Raw genomic sequence first — 14,093 nt, forward strand, 5'->3', positions numbered from 1 at the left:
CCATCTCATCCCTCCCTTGACACATGGGGATTATGGTGATTATAATTCAGGATGAAATTTGGATGCAGACACAGAGCCAAACCATATCAGTTGTTCTTAAGAGATCCTACACTCACCTCTTGGTAATTAGTGCTTGCCCTGTGTCAACAGTGTCTCTTCAAATTGCTAAAAGGTCAGAATGTACATAAGGTATTAAGATGAAACCATCTCCTGACTGAGATAAAAGGCAGGCTTAAGCTATCAGTGTTTAATGGCATATATCTCTTATGTGGAAAGGCTAAGATATTTACTTCCATCATCTTTATGCTAACTCCATGAATATCTAGCAGATAGTAGGTGCTTTATCACAAATACTCTTGAGGTCAGCATCCTTCTTTGCTTGGTTACCTGACCTTCTATGATAAAAGCGAATGCCTGATTAGTTGTTTCCTGACAGCCCTCAGTAAAGGAGGGTATAACTTGGGATAACTTTTTAGTGCTGTTCTTTGGCTCTGAGATGTTCTTGTTCCTGTTTTAGCTTATTCTCTTCTTTTGCTCCATGAACTCTAGTCTTTCTTCGTAGATTAATTTCATCCCTCATTTAGTAATCCTAAATATTTTTTCAGTGCTTTACTATGTGACAATCACTGTTATTCATGCTTAATGTACATTAGTAAACAAAACAGACAAAAACCTCTGCCCTTGTGGATCTTAAATTCTAGTTGGGTGCAGGAGGCAGACAGACAATTAAAGAAATGTGTACTAAAATAAATGTCTACATTTTATAATATATTAGGAGTTAACTGCTATTAAAAAAAATAACCCAGCAGAGTAAGGGGGATTGGAAATGCTAGGGAAGACAAGGGTACAGTCACAGTTTCAATAGGTCAGAGTAGGTCTCAGGGAGAAGAAGACATCTAAGTAAACATATGCAGAAGAAAGGGAAGCTGACAATGCAGATATCCTAGGGGAAAATGGTACAAAGGCCTTATGATAAATGTATACCTGGTTTTTAAGAAGAACAGAGAAGCAGGCCAGTATTGCTGTAGTTGAGTGAGGTGGAGAAGGGTAGCAGGAGGTCAGAAAGGAAATGAAGGTTAGGTCCTGTAGGGCATTTTAGGCCACTGTGAACACATTGGATTTTACTCTGAGTAAAACAGGAAACCACCAGATGGTTTTGAATAGAGGAGTGACATGGTATGACTTCTATCTTTAAAAGCTCATTTTGGCTGTTATATACAGAATAGGCTGTATAGAGCCACAGATGAAAGCAGAGAGAATAATTAGAAGGCTGTTACAGTAATACGGCCTGGGGAAAATGGTGGCTCACATCAGATGGTAGCAGCTATAGGAATGAGGTATGGTAGATTTCCAGATACACAGTCATGCATCTCATAATCACGTTTCAGTCAATGACTGGACCACATATAACAATGGTGGTCCCATAAGATTATAATACCATATTTTTGCTTTACTTTTTCTATGTTTAGATACACAAATACTTAGGATTGTGCTACAATCACCTACCATATTCAGTATAGCAACATGCCGTGCAGGTTTGTAGCCTAGGAGCAATGGATGATAGCATGTAGTCGAGGTGTGTAGCAGGTATACCATCTATGTTTATGTAAATTTACTGTGTGACGTTTATATGACAGCAAAATAGTCTAACAGCACATTTCTCAGAACACATCCCCATCACTAAGCAACACGTGACTGTAATTTAAACATGAAGCCAATAGTATTTCCCAATAGGAAATGAGTTGTGTGAGAAAGGAGTTGAGGAAAACCTCAAGGTTTCTGGCCTCAGCAACCAGAAAGATGAAGTTGCAGCAATTAAAATGAGGAAGATTTCAGGTAGAATAAGTTCAGGTGGGGCCTGGGGGAGTGGTGAGGGAAATCAGTAATTCAGTTTTGAACACGTTAATTTAGAGATACCTATGAGTCATCCCCCATGGAAATGCTATGTAAGTGTTGGAGTTTAGAAGAGAAAACTAGAGAGAAAAATTTGAGAGTGGTAAGATGTACAGGTGATATATAAAGCCCTGAGAGTGACTAAGATAACCACTGGGGAATGGCTTTCGTTAGAGAGCAGGATCAGAGTCAGCCTACGGGCACTGCAATATTTAGAAGTTGGGGAAAGAGGAGGAACCAGCAAAGAATACAGGGAGGGAGTAGCTGTGAGATAGGAGGAAATTCAAGAAGACCACCGTATCTTCCAAGCAAAAGTGGTAAGCTCATACTCTTTAGGATGCTTTATAATTTGACGAAACCCCTCTGCTTCCAAGTGAGGTCATTGCAATTTTACTGAATTTCCTGGTTTCTCAAGAGAGGAATTTCTTTCCATGAGCTATGAGAAAAGTGATCTACAGTCTCTCCAGCCTGTTCTGACAGCAGCCTCAGATGGCTGTCTGGAGTTTTGAGAGATGTTTGATAGGAGGCCATGGACTTTTGAAGTTTGTAGCTAGCAACCTACAGGAAGGACAGATTCACATATCCCATAGATAGCACCTGGGTCAGGGTCCTGATCAACACTATTTCAGACTGTGTGGGTCCTGAGGCACAAGATTGAAATTTCTGCTGGTCTTACAAGAGAATTTAGGAAAACTGGAATAAGCATTTGTTGAACTGGTAAAATATAAGGTTGTATACTCAATATGCTTCTACTGTTGTGTCAAGGGTGTGATTCCCTTCTGTTTTCTGGTCCAAAAATTAGACCACAAGAAAGGTAGACTGAATAGTCCCTGGAAGAGTTTACCAACCCCATCCTAGATCAGCTACCCTGCATGATATTAAAAGACTGATGGATTTAACCCTCACTTCTGCCCCTGGCAGGCTTACAGTGCCAAGTTGTGGTTTGCAAACTCTAAGACTAACACCTAAGGATTGTGTCCCTGGCCACCAGTTCAAAGTCCAGAGAGCAATGCCAAGTCAAAATCTGACACTAGTTGTGTGTGTGCTTGGGAAAGATGGACAAAGTTCACTATATATACAAAGTGGGTCAACAGTTACAGAGGATAAGGCATGAAGCAGCCCAGAGGCATCTTACAAATGGTTTGCTTGTTGTCTTAGTCAACTTGGATACATCTTAAAGGAAGCCAGTCCTTTGGTACAACTTTGCCTTTGTTTTTTCCCGTTTCTAAATCAACACCTGGGGAAATGCTCCCCATTAATTGCTAGCTCCATATCATTCTTGCCTGTGTACATACATCTCTTCTCCACCACTCAGAACACAGGAAGACTTACCCTAATTGTGATTCTATCTCCTCGTTCTAAACAGTCCTGGAATTTGAAAAACACCTGTCCCTTAGGTATTGCAGGACTCTTTGTGACCCCATGTAACAATGTATAGATGTGTTGCTTAATGATGGGAATACATTTGAAGAAGTCTGTCATTAGGTGATTTTGTCATTGTGTGAACATTGGAGAGTGTATACAAACCTAGGTGGGATAACCTACTACACACTTAGGCTCTGTGGTATAGCCTGTTGCTTTTAGGCTACAAACCTGCACATGTTACTGTACTGAACACTGTAGGCAGTTGTAACTGGTAAGTATTTATGTATCTGAACATATCTAAACATTGAAAAGGTAATGCATTGCATTAAGATGTTACAATGGCTAAGATGTCACTAGGTGATAGGAATTTTTCGGCTCCATTATAATATTACAGTACCACCATCATATATGCAGTCCATAGTTGACCTGATTGTTGTTACTTGGCATGTAACCATATTATCCTTTGTGACACTTGTGATAGGAACATGTACTGGTGGGGAAACCTGAAGGCCTACAGTTGCCCCCTTCCATTGCCAACTCTATAGTGTGTAGCCTTGGATTCTCTTTCTATTTTGGCCCTGCTTGGGTTTCAGTACATCTTGGTTTATATTGGTAAAGTCACATATATGATCCATTTTATCCCCTGCTCAGACAACACAAGCACTACAGACACAATGCACCTCTTTCTTTAATAAAATGAAAAGTACTGTATCCTTTTTAATAGATTCTAGTTTACTTTCTGATTCTAGAAGACCCTCTTTACTACTTTCCAAATCAAGACACATTTGTTCAACTATAAGATCAAGGTTTATTCATTTTTATTATGAATTGTAATCAGTATTTTACCTCTGCCTCAGATATTTGTCCTATAATATTTAGTCTAATTGGTGTTTGCCCCTCATTAAGGGAATTAATGACATTAGCAGGCAGGAAAATGAGGAATAGTCCTTGAGGACTCTATCTCTAACCTTTACTGTGCTAATAAGACAATAATAGGTTAAAATAGATTATTTTCTTTTGTGAATTTCCTTTTTTAACTGACAAGTAAAAATCGTATATAATTATGGTGTACAACATGGTGTTTTGATATAGATATATGTTGTGGAATGGCTAAATCAAGCTATTTTTAACATATGCATTACCTCACATACTTATTTTTGGTGAAAATACTTAAAATCTACTCTCTTAGCAATTCTCAAACATACAATAGGTTGTTATTTACTGTAGTTACCATGATGTACAATAGGTCTCTTGAACTTATTTCTCCTAACCAAAATTTTATGTCTTTGACCAACATCTCCCCAAACTCCTTTCCCTTACCCTTGGTAACCACCATTCTACTCTGTTTTTGTAAGTTCAACTTTATTAGATTCCATATATAAGTTAGATCATGTGGTATTTGTCTTTCTGTGCCTGGCTTGTTTTAATTAACATAACATCCTTCAGGTTCTTCCAAGTTGTTCAAATGACAGGATTTTCTTCTTTATAAAGGATGAATAGCATTTCCTTGTGTGATTATATACCACATTCTCTATCCGTGCATCTACTGATGGACATTTAGGTTGATTCCCACATCTTAGTTTCTGTGAATAATGCTGCAGTAAACATGGGAATGCAGATATCTCAACAAACTGATTTCATTTCCTTTGGATATATACTCAGTAGTGGGTTGCTGGATCATAGGGTAGATCTGTTTTTAATTTTTTATCATAATGGCTGTACTAATTTACATTCTCACTAACATGTACAAGGGTTCCCTTTTCTGCATATCTTCACTGGATCTGGGATGGAGTTTTGTTCTTGTTGCCCAGGCTGGAGTGCAATGGCATGATCCTGGCTCACTGCAACCTTCACCTCCCAGGTTCAAGTGATTCTCCTCCCTTAGCCTCCATTACAGGCACAAGTCACCACACCCAGCTAATTTTTGTATTTTTCGTAGAGACAGGGTTTCAGGAAGTTATCTATCAAGTCCTTTGCCCAGGTTATTTGTTTTCTTATTATTGACTTGTTGGAGTTCCTTATGTTATATTTGATATATTACACTCTTATCAGATGTGAGGTTTGCAAAGATTTTCTTCTATCCTGTAGGTTGTCTCTTTACTCTGTTGTTTCCTTTGCTGTGCAGAAACTTTTTAGTTGATATAATGCTATTTGTCTATTTTTGCCTTTGTTGCTTGTGTTTTTGGAGTTATATCCAAAAATATTATTGCCCAGACCAATGTCATGGAGCTTTTCCCTGTTTTGTTCTACTAGTTTTGCAGTTTCAGATCTTATTTTTACATCTTTAATCCATTTTGAGTTGATTTTTTTTAACCTCTGAACTTTTTATTGGCCTCCTGCTCCCCAAAGAGTACCCTGCTTCTGCTGGCTGAATGTCTCAGAACTTTGGTGTCATTGGTCTCAGACACCACTGTGCCATCCACTCTCTGGCGGGTGGTGCTCTTTTGGATGGTTTGCATGGAGTTACTGCTGTCCGAGGCATCACGAAGATTGAAGTCCTCGATGTCTTCCAGCAGGCGGTGGTAGGTGGTAATCTCAGCCTCCAGCTTGACCTCGATGTTTAGCAGGGCCTCCTACTCCTGGGCCTGGCACTGTCCCTCTGCCCGGGTCTGTGTCAGCTCCTACTCCAGGTGCAGCAGGATCCTGTTGAGTTGCTCCATCTGCAGGGCGTACTGGGCCTCCACCTCCCTCAGGCTGTTCTCCAAGCTGGCCTTCAGATTTCTCATGGAGTCCAGGTCAATCTCCAAGGACTGGACTGTATGTTACAGCTCATCTGTTGAGAGCGTCATCTCAACAGCTCCAACCTTGGCCAACTGCATGGTGACCACTGTGGTGCTCTCCTTAATCTGCTGAGACCAGTATTTGTCCAGCCCTTCTCGGTTCTTCCAGCCAGCTCGTCATATTGGGCCAAGATGTCTGCCATGATCTTGCACAAGGTCCTGAGATTTGGGGACATCTACCTCCACAATCAACCCAGAGCTGATAATCTGGGCTTGTAGGCCTTTCACTTCCTCTTCATGGTTCTTCTTCATTAAGAGCAGCTCCTCCTTGAGAGTCTCCATCTCTGTCTTCAGCTGCAGCCGAGTGACATTGGTGTCATCAATGACCTTGCAGAACCCATAGATGTCGCTCTCCACAGACTGGAACATGGCCAGCTCTGTGTCATACTTGACTCTAAAGTCATCAGCAGCAAGATGGGCATTGTCGATCTGCAGAATGATGTGGACACTGTCCACAGTATTTGCGAAGATCTGAGCCCTCAGGTCCTTGATGGTCTTGAAGTAATGGACCCAGTCTCTGACCTGGGGTCCTGTCTTTTCCGGGTGCTCCCAGATTTTACTCTCCACCTTCCAGCTTTTAGTCTCTGGGCTCCTCACTCTGTCCAGGTAGGAGGCCAGGTGGTCTTCAGGCTTTGTATGGTCTCCTTCTCATTCTGGATGCCTCCCATTCCTGCCAGACCCCTGATCATCCCTGTGGCCAGGCCCCTGGACCCCAAGCAGCCTGGGAAACTGGTGGAGCGGGACACAGAGATCTGGGAATCAGAGCCCACAGTAGCTGCATAGACATTGGTTGTGCTGCTGACCGGCTGGGCGTCATAGCTGGGCACCTGGATGGAGCCCAGGGATGGCTAGTTGGTGCGCAAGGTGGAACAAGTGGTGAAGCTCATGTTGTCTGGGGAGGAGAGTGAGAAGAGAGGACTCAGGCTTTGCTGATAACCTTGAGTTTTGTGTGATGTGAGATGAGGCTCTAATTTTATTTTTCTGAATGTGAATATCTAGTTTTCTCAGCACCATTGAAGAGAATATCCTTTCCTCATTGTGTGTTCTTGGCATCTTTTTCAAAAATAAATTGAGCATAAACTTGTAGCTTTATTTATGGACTCTCTATTTTATTCCATTGGTCTATGTGTCTGTTTTTATGCCAGTACCATGCTGTTTGGTTTACTATAGCTTTGTAGCAGATTTTTAAAATCTGGTAATGTGATGCCTTCAGCATTTTTTTTTTTTTTCCTTATGATTGGTCTGGCTATATGGGAGTCATTTGTGGTTTCGTGCAAATTTTAAGATTTTTTTTTCTATTTCTGTTTAATATGTCACTGGAATTTTAAAAACTCTTTATTATTGTTTTAAATTTTTAATTTTTTAAAAAATCTTTTAGGTTTGGGGGTGCATGGGAAGGTTTGTTATATAGGTAAACTCATATTGCAGAGGCTTGTTTTACAGAGTATTTTGTCACCCAGGTACTAAGCCTAGTGCCCAATAGTGATTTTTTCCTGATCCTTTCCCTCCTCCCGCCCTGCTCCCTCAAGTAGGTCCCAGTGTCTGTTGTTTCTTTCTTTGTGTCCTTGTGTTCTCATAATTTAGCTCCCACTTATAAGTGAGAACGTGCAGTATTTGGTTTTCTGTTCTTGTGTGCTAAGGATAATGGGGTCCAGCTCCATCCATGTTTCTGCATATGACATGATCTTGGTTTTTTATGACTTCATAGTATTTCATGGTATATATGTGCCACATTTTCTTTATCCAGTCTGCCATTGATGGGCATTTAGGTTGATTCAATGTCCTTGCTATTGTGAATAGTGCTGCAGTGAACATTAGCATGCATGTGTCTTTATGGCAGCATGATTTATATTCCTTTGGGTATATACTCAGTAGTGAAACTGCTGGGTGTAATGGTAGTTCCATTTTTAGCTCTTTAAGGCATTGCCACACTGTTTTCCACAATGGTTGAACTCTTTTACACTGTCACCAACAGTGTATAAGCATTCCTTTTTTTCTGCAACCTTGCCAGCACCTGTTATATTTTAACTTTTAAGTAATGGCCTTTCTGACTCATGTGGGGTGGTATCTCATTGTGGTTTTGGTTGGCATTTCTCTAATGATCGGCACTAATGACCTTTTTTTCATGCTTGTTGACCACATGCATGTCTTCTTTTGAAAAGTGTCTGTTCATATCCTTTGCCCACTTTTTAATGTGGTTGTTTGTTTTTTTTCTTGTAAATTTGTTTAAGTTTCTTACAGATGCTGGTTATTGGGCCTTTGTCAGATGCATAGTTTGCAGATATTTTCTCCCACTCTGTAGGTTATGTTTACTCTGTTGATAGGTTCTTTTGCTGTGCAGAAGCTCTTTAAGTTTAATTAGATCTCTTTTGTCAGTTTTTGCTTTTGTTGTGATTGAATTTGACATCTTCATCATGAAATTTTTGACAGTTTCTGTGTCCAGAATGGTATTGCCTAGGTTGTCTTCCAGGTTTTTTATAGTTTTGGGTTTTATGTTTAATTTTATATCCAGCCAAACTAAGCTTCTTCAGTGAAGGAGAAATAATATCTTTTTCAGAGAAGCAAATGCCGAGGTAGTTTTTTACCTCCAGACATGCCTTATAAGAGATCTTGAAAGGAGCACTAAATATGGAGAGGAAAGACCATTACCAGCTGATGCAAAAACACATTTAAGTACACAGACTAGTGACACTACAGGGCAACCACACAAACAAGTTGGCATAATAAGCAGTTAACAACACAATGACAGGATCAAATCCATACATGTCAACACTAACCTTGAATGTAAACCAGCTAAATGCCCCATTTAAAAGGCATAGAATGGCAAGCTAGATAAAGAAACAAGACCCAATGGTATGCTTTCTTCAAGAGACCCATATCACATGCAATGACATGCATAGGCTCAAAATAAAGGGATGGTGAAAAATCTACCAAGCAAATGGAAATCAGAAAAAGCAGGGGTTGTAATCCTATTTGTGGACAAAACAAACTTTAAGCCAACAAAGATCAGAAAAGACAAAGAAGGGCATTACATAATGACAAAGGGCTTAATTCAATAAGAAGACCTAACTATTCTAAATATATATGCACCCAACCCAGGAGGACCCAGATTCATAAAGCAAGTCTTTAGAGACCTATAAAGAGACTTAGACTCCCACACAATAGTAGGGTAAGACTTCAGCACTTCATTGCCAGTATTAGACAGATAATTAAGGTAGAAAATTAATAAAGATATGTAGGACCTGAAAATGTTTAAATTTTAATTTTTGTGAGTACATAATATATGTATATATTTATGGGGTATATGGGATATTTTGATATAGGCATACAATGTGTAATAATCACATCAGTGTAAATGGGGTATCCATCACCTCATGCATTTATCCTTTGTGTTATAAACAACCCAGTTATACTCTTTTAGGTATTTTAAAATGTATAATTAAATTATTACTGGAATTTTGATGATGCTTACATTAAGTCTGTAGATGGCTATGGGTAGTATGAACATTTTAACAATATTAATTCTTTTAATCCATGAACATAGGATATCTTTCTGTTTATTTGTTTCTTCAATTTTTTAAATCAATTTTTTATAGTTTTCAGGGTACAGATCTTTCACCTCTTTGTTAAATTTATTTCTAAGTATTTTATTTTATTTATGTTATTGTAAGTGGGATAGTTTTCTTGTTTTCTTTTTTTGAGTGGTTCATTATTAGTGTATAGAAATGTGACTGAGTTTTGTATGTTGATTTTTGTATCCACCCACTTACTGAATTTATTAGTTCTAACAGGTTTTTGGTGGCATCTTTACGGTTTTCTTTCCGTTTTTTTTTTTTTTTTTTTTGAGATGGAGTCTCACTCTTGTTGCCCAGGCTGGAGTACAGTGGTGCAATCTTGGCTCACTGCAACCTCCACCACCTGGGTTCAAGTGATTCTCTTGCCTCAGCCTCCTGAGTAGCTGGGATTACAGGCGTGTGCCACCATGCCTAATTTTTTATTTTTAGTAGAGATGGGGTTTCACTGTGTTGACCAGGCTTGTCTCAAACTCCTGACCTCAGGTGATCCACCTGCCTTGGCCTCCCAAAGTGCTGGGATTACAGGCATGAGCCACCATGCCTGGTGGATTTTCTATATATAGGATTATTTCATCTGCAAACAGGGACAGTTTAACTTCTGCCTTTCCAATTCAGGTGTATTTTATTTTTCATCTTTTTGCCTAATTGCTGTGACTGGGTCTTCTGGTACAATGTTGAATAGAAGTGGTGAGAGTAGGCACCCTTGTCTTGTTTCAGGTCTTAGAGAGAACTTTTCACTTTTGAGTATGATTTTAGCTGTAAACTTGTCATATATGGCCTTTATTGTGTTGAGGCACATTCCTACTATACCCAGTTTGTTGAGAGCTTTTATCATGAAAGGATGTTGAATTTTTTTCAATGCCTTTTCTACTTCTATTGCGATGATCTTATGGTTCTTATACTTCATTCTGTTAATGTGGTGTATCATATTATTGTTTTAGTTATGTTGAACCATCCTTGCACCTTCAAATCTCACTTGGTCATGATGAATCATTCTTTTAATATGTTGTTGAATTTAGTTTTCTAATATTTTGTTTAGAATTTTTGTATCTATATTCATCAGGGATATTGGCCTATAATTTCTTTTCTTTAATGTCTTGTCTGGCTTTGGTACCAGAGTAATGCTGGCCTCATAAATATGTTTAAAAGTATTCCCACCTCTTCAATTTTTTGGAAGAGTTTGAAAAGGATTGGTATTAGTACTTCTTTAAAAGTTTGGTAGAATTCAGTAGTGAAGCAATCAGATCCTGGGATTTTATTTGATGGGAGATATTTTATTACTGATTCAATATCCTTCCTTGTTATTGGTCTGTTCACATTTTCTTTTACTTCATGATTTAGTCTTAGTATGCTGTATGTGTCTAGGAATTTATTCATTCATTCTAAGTCATCCAATTTTTTGGCATATAACTGTTCATAGTAGACTCATGATCATTTGTATGTGTGTGATATTTGTGTAATACCTCCTTTTTCGTTTCTGATTTTGTTGTCTTTTTTTTTTTTCCATAATCTACCTAAGGGTTTGTTGATCTTGTTTTATCTTTTTAAAAAACCAACTTGGTTTCATTGAACTTTCCTTTTTTGTCTATTCTCTATTTTTTTCTGCTCTGATTTTTATTATTTTTTTTTTCTTGCTAACTTTTTGCCTAGTTTGTTCTTTTTCTAGTTCCTTGAGATGTAACGTTGGCTGTTTATTTGAGATCTTTCTTCTTGTTTTGATGGAGGCAGTTATTGCTATAAACTTTCCTCTTAGAACTGATTTTGCTGCATCCTGTGTCAGGATCTTGTATTTCTATTTTTGTTTGTTTTGAGATATTTTTACATTTTCCTTTTAATTTTTTGTTTGACTTTTTGATTGTTTAAGAGCATGCTGTTTAACTTCCTCACATGTGTGAATTTTCTGAAGTTCCTCCTATTTTTGATTTTTGGTTTCATATTATAGTGGTTGGAAAAGATGCCTGATATAATTGCAGTTTTCTTAAATTTGTTATTTTCTTAAATTATCTTAAATTTCTTAAATTTTCTTAAATTTGTTAAGTTATGTTTTGTGGCCTAACATATGATCTGTCCTGGAGAATGTTCCACTGGTGCTCGAAGAGAATATGTATTCTGCTGCTGTTGGATAGAATGTTTTGTACATGTCTGTTAGGTCTGTTTGGTATGAAGTGTAGTTCAAGTCCAGTGTTTCCTTATTGACTTTCTGTCTGGATAATCTGTCCACTATTGAAAGCAGAAATATTGAAACTCTTTGTTATTATTCTATTATACTCTCTCTCTCCCTTTATTTGTATCAATATTTGCTTTTTATTTATTTATGTATTTATTTATTTAGGTCAGCTGGTTTTGGTTTTATACATATATGTATTTATGATAGTTATATGCTCTTGAAGATTGACTGCTTTATCATTATATAATGGCCTTCTTTGTCTCATTTTACAGTTTTTGACTTTTAATCCATTTTATCTGATCTAAGTATAGCTACACATAGTCTCTTGGTTTCTATTTGCATGGAATATCCTTTTCCATCCTTTTATTCTCAATTTATGTGTGTCTTCATAGGTGAAATAAAGAGACCTTGTTATTGGTCTCTTCACATTTTCTTTTACCTCATGATTTAGTCTTAGTATGCTGTATGTGTCTAGGAATTTATTCATTTCTTCTAAGTCATCCAATTTTTTTGGCATATAACTGTTCATTGTAGACTCATGATCATTTGTATTTGTGTGGTATTTGTGTAATACCTCCTTTTTCATTTCTGATTTTGTTGTCTTTTTTTTTTTCCCCTAATCTACAATCCCTCTTGTAGGCAGAATATAGTTGGGTCTTGGGTTTTTATTCATTTAGCCAATCTGCCTTTTGATTGGAGAAGTTAGTTCCTTTACATTCAAGGTAATTATTGATAGTTAAGGACTCATTACTGGCATTAAAAAATTATTTTCTGGTTGTTTTGTAGATTCATTTTTTCCTTTCTCTTTTATGACTTTCCTTTGTAAGTAGATCATTTTCTCTAGTGGCATTTTTGATTTCTTGCTCTGTACCTTTTGTATATCTACTGTAGTTTTTATGACTATTATGAGACATATAAAACATAGTCATAATGGGCTATTTTAAGCTCATAACAAGTTAACTTTGATTGTATTACAAAATCCTACACTTTTGCGCCACACTTCTCTCACACTTTATACTTTTGCTGTTACAGTTTACAACTTTTTTTTGTATATCCCTCAGCAAATTATTGTAGCTATTATTTTTAATAGTTTTTTTGTTTTAACTTTCATACTAAAAATATAAATGATTTCCATATAAATGATTACAGAATAAAAGTATTCTGAATTTGAGGGTGTACTTACTTTTATCTGTGAGTTTCATACTGTAATTTTTGTTTTTGTTTTTGTTTTTGGAGATGGAGTCTTGCTCTGTTGCCCAGGCTGAAGTGCAGTGGTGTGATCTTGGCTCACTGCAGCCTCCACCTCCCAGGTTCAAGCAGTTCTCCTGCCTCAGCCTCCTGAGTAGCTGGGACCACAGGCATGTGCCACCACGCCCGGCTGATTTTTTGTATTTTTAGTAGAGAGGGGGTTTCACCATGTTGACCAAGCTGGTCTCGAACTCCTTACCACAAGCAATCTGCCCCCTTCAGCCTCCCAAAGTGTTGGGATTACAGGTGCAAGCCACTGTGCCCAGCCTGTAATGTTTTTATGTTACTATTTTTTGTCTGTTTTTTAAGTTTAAAGTATTTCCTTTAGCATTTCTTTTAAGATGGTATGGTGATGTTGAACTCACTTAGCTTTTGCTTATCTAGGAACGTGTTTATCTCTTCTTTACTTCTGAAGGACCGGTTTCCTGGGCATTCTTGGTTGGCAGTCCCCTCCTCCCCCTGCACTTACATCACCCCCACTCCTTCCTGGCCTGTAAGGTTCCTGCTGAGAAGTATACTGCTGGCCTTATTGGAACTCCCTTAAATGTGATTGCTTCTTTCCTCTGGCTGTTTTCAGAATTCTCTCTGTCTTTAATTTTTGACAGTTTGATTATAGTATGTCTTGCTGTGGTCTTACTTGGATTTAATCTGATTGATGATATTTATTACCTTCCTATACCTGGATATTTGTATCTTTCCCTAGATTTGGAAAGTTTTCTGCTATTATTTCTTTAAATAAAGCTTTCTGGCTCTTTGTCTCCTTATTCTCCCCAAAATCCTGTAACATGAATATTTGCTCTTCTGATGCTATCTGATAAATCCCTTAAGCTTTTATTCCTTTTCATTCTTTTTCTTTTATTCTCTCTGACTGTATTTTTGTAAAAGAACTTGTCTTTGAGTTCACAGATTCTTTCTTCTGCTTAATCAGTTCTGTTGTTTTTACTTCTCTATTGAGTTTTAAATTTCATTCCTTGTATTTTTCAGCTCCCTAATGTCTTTTTTAAATATAATTTTAATCTTTGTTAAATTTCTTGTCTTACAGTGTTTTCCTAATCTTATGGAATT

General features: G+C 37.7%; 1 protein-coding gene across 4 annotated transcripts in view; it reads left to right on the forward strand.

Moving 5' to 3' along the window:
* MSRB3 (methionine sulfoxide reductase B3) overlaps nucleotides 1-14,093 on the forward strand; it is a 181,293-nt gene that overhangs the window by 131,649 nt on the left and 35,551 nt on the right. The window lies entirely within an intron of this gene.

Source organism: Piliocolobus tephrosceles, chromosome 10 (assembly GCF_002776525.5).
Source record: "Piliocolobus tephrosceles isolate RC106 chromosome 10, ASM277652v3, whole genome shotgun sequence".
NCBI classification, from domain to species: domain Eukaryota; kingdom Metazoa; phylum Chordata; class Mammalia; order Primates; family Cercopithecidae; genus Piliocolobus; species Piliocolobus tephrosceles.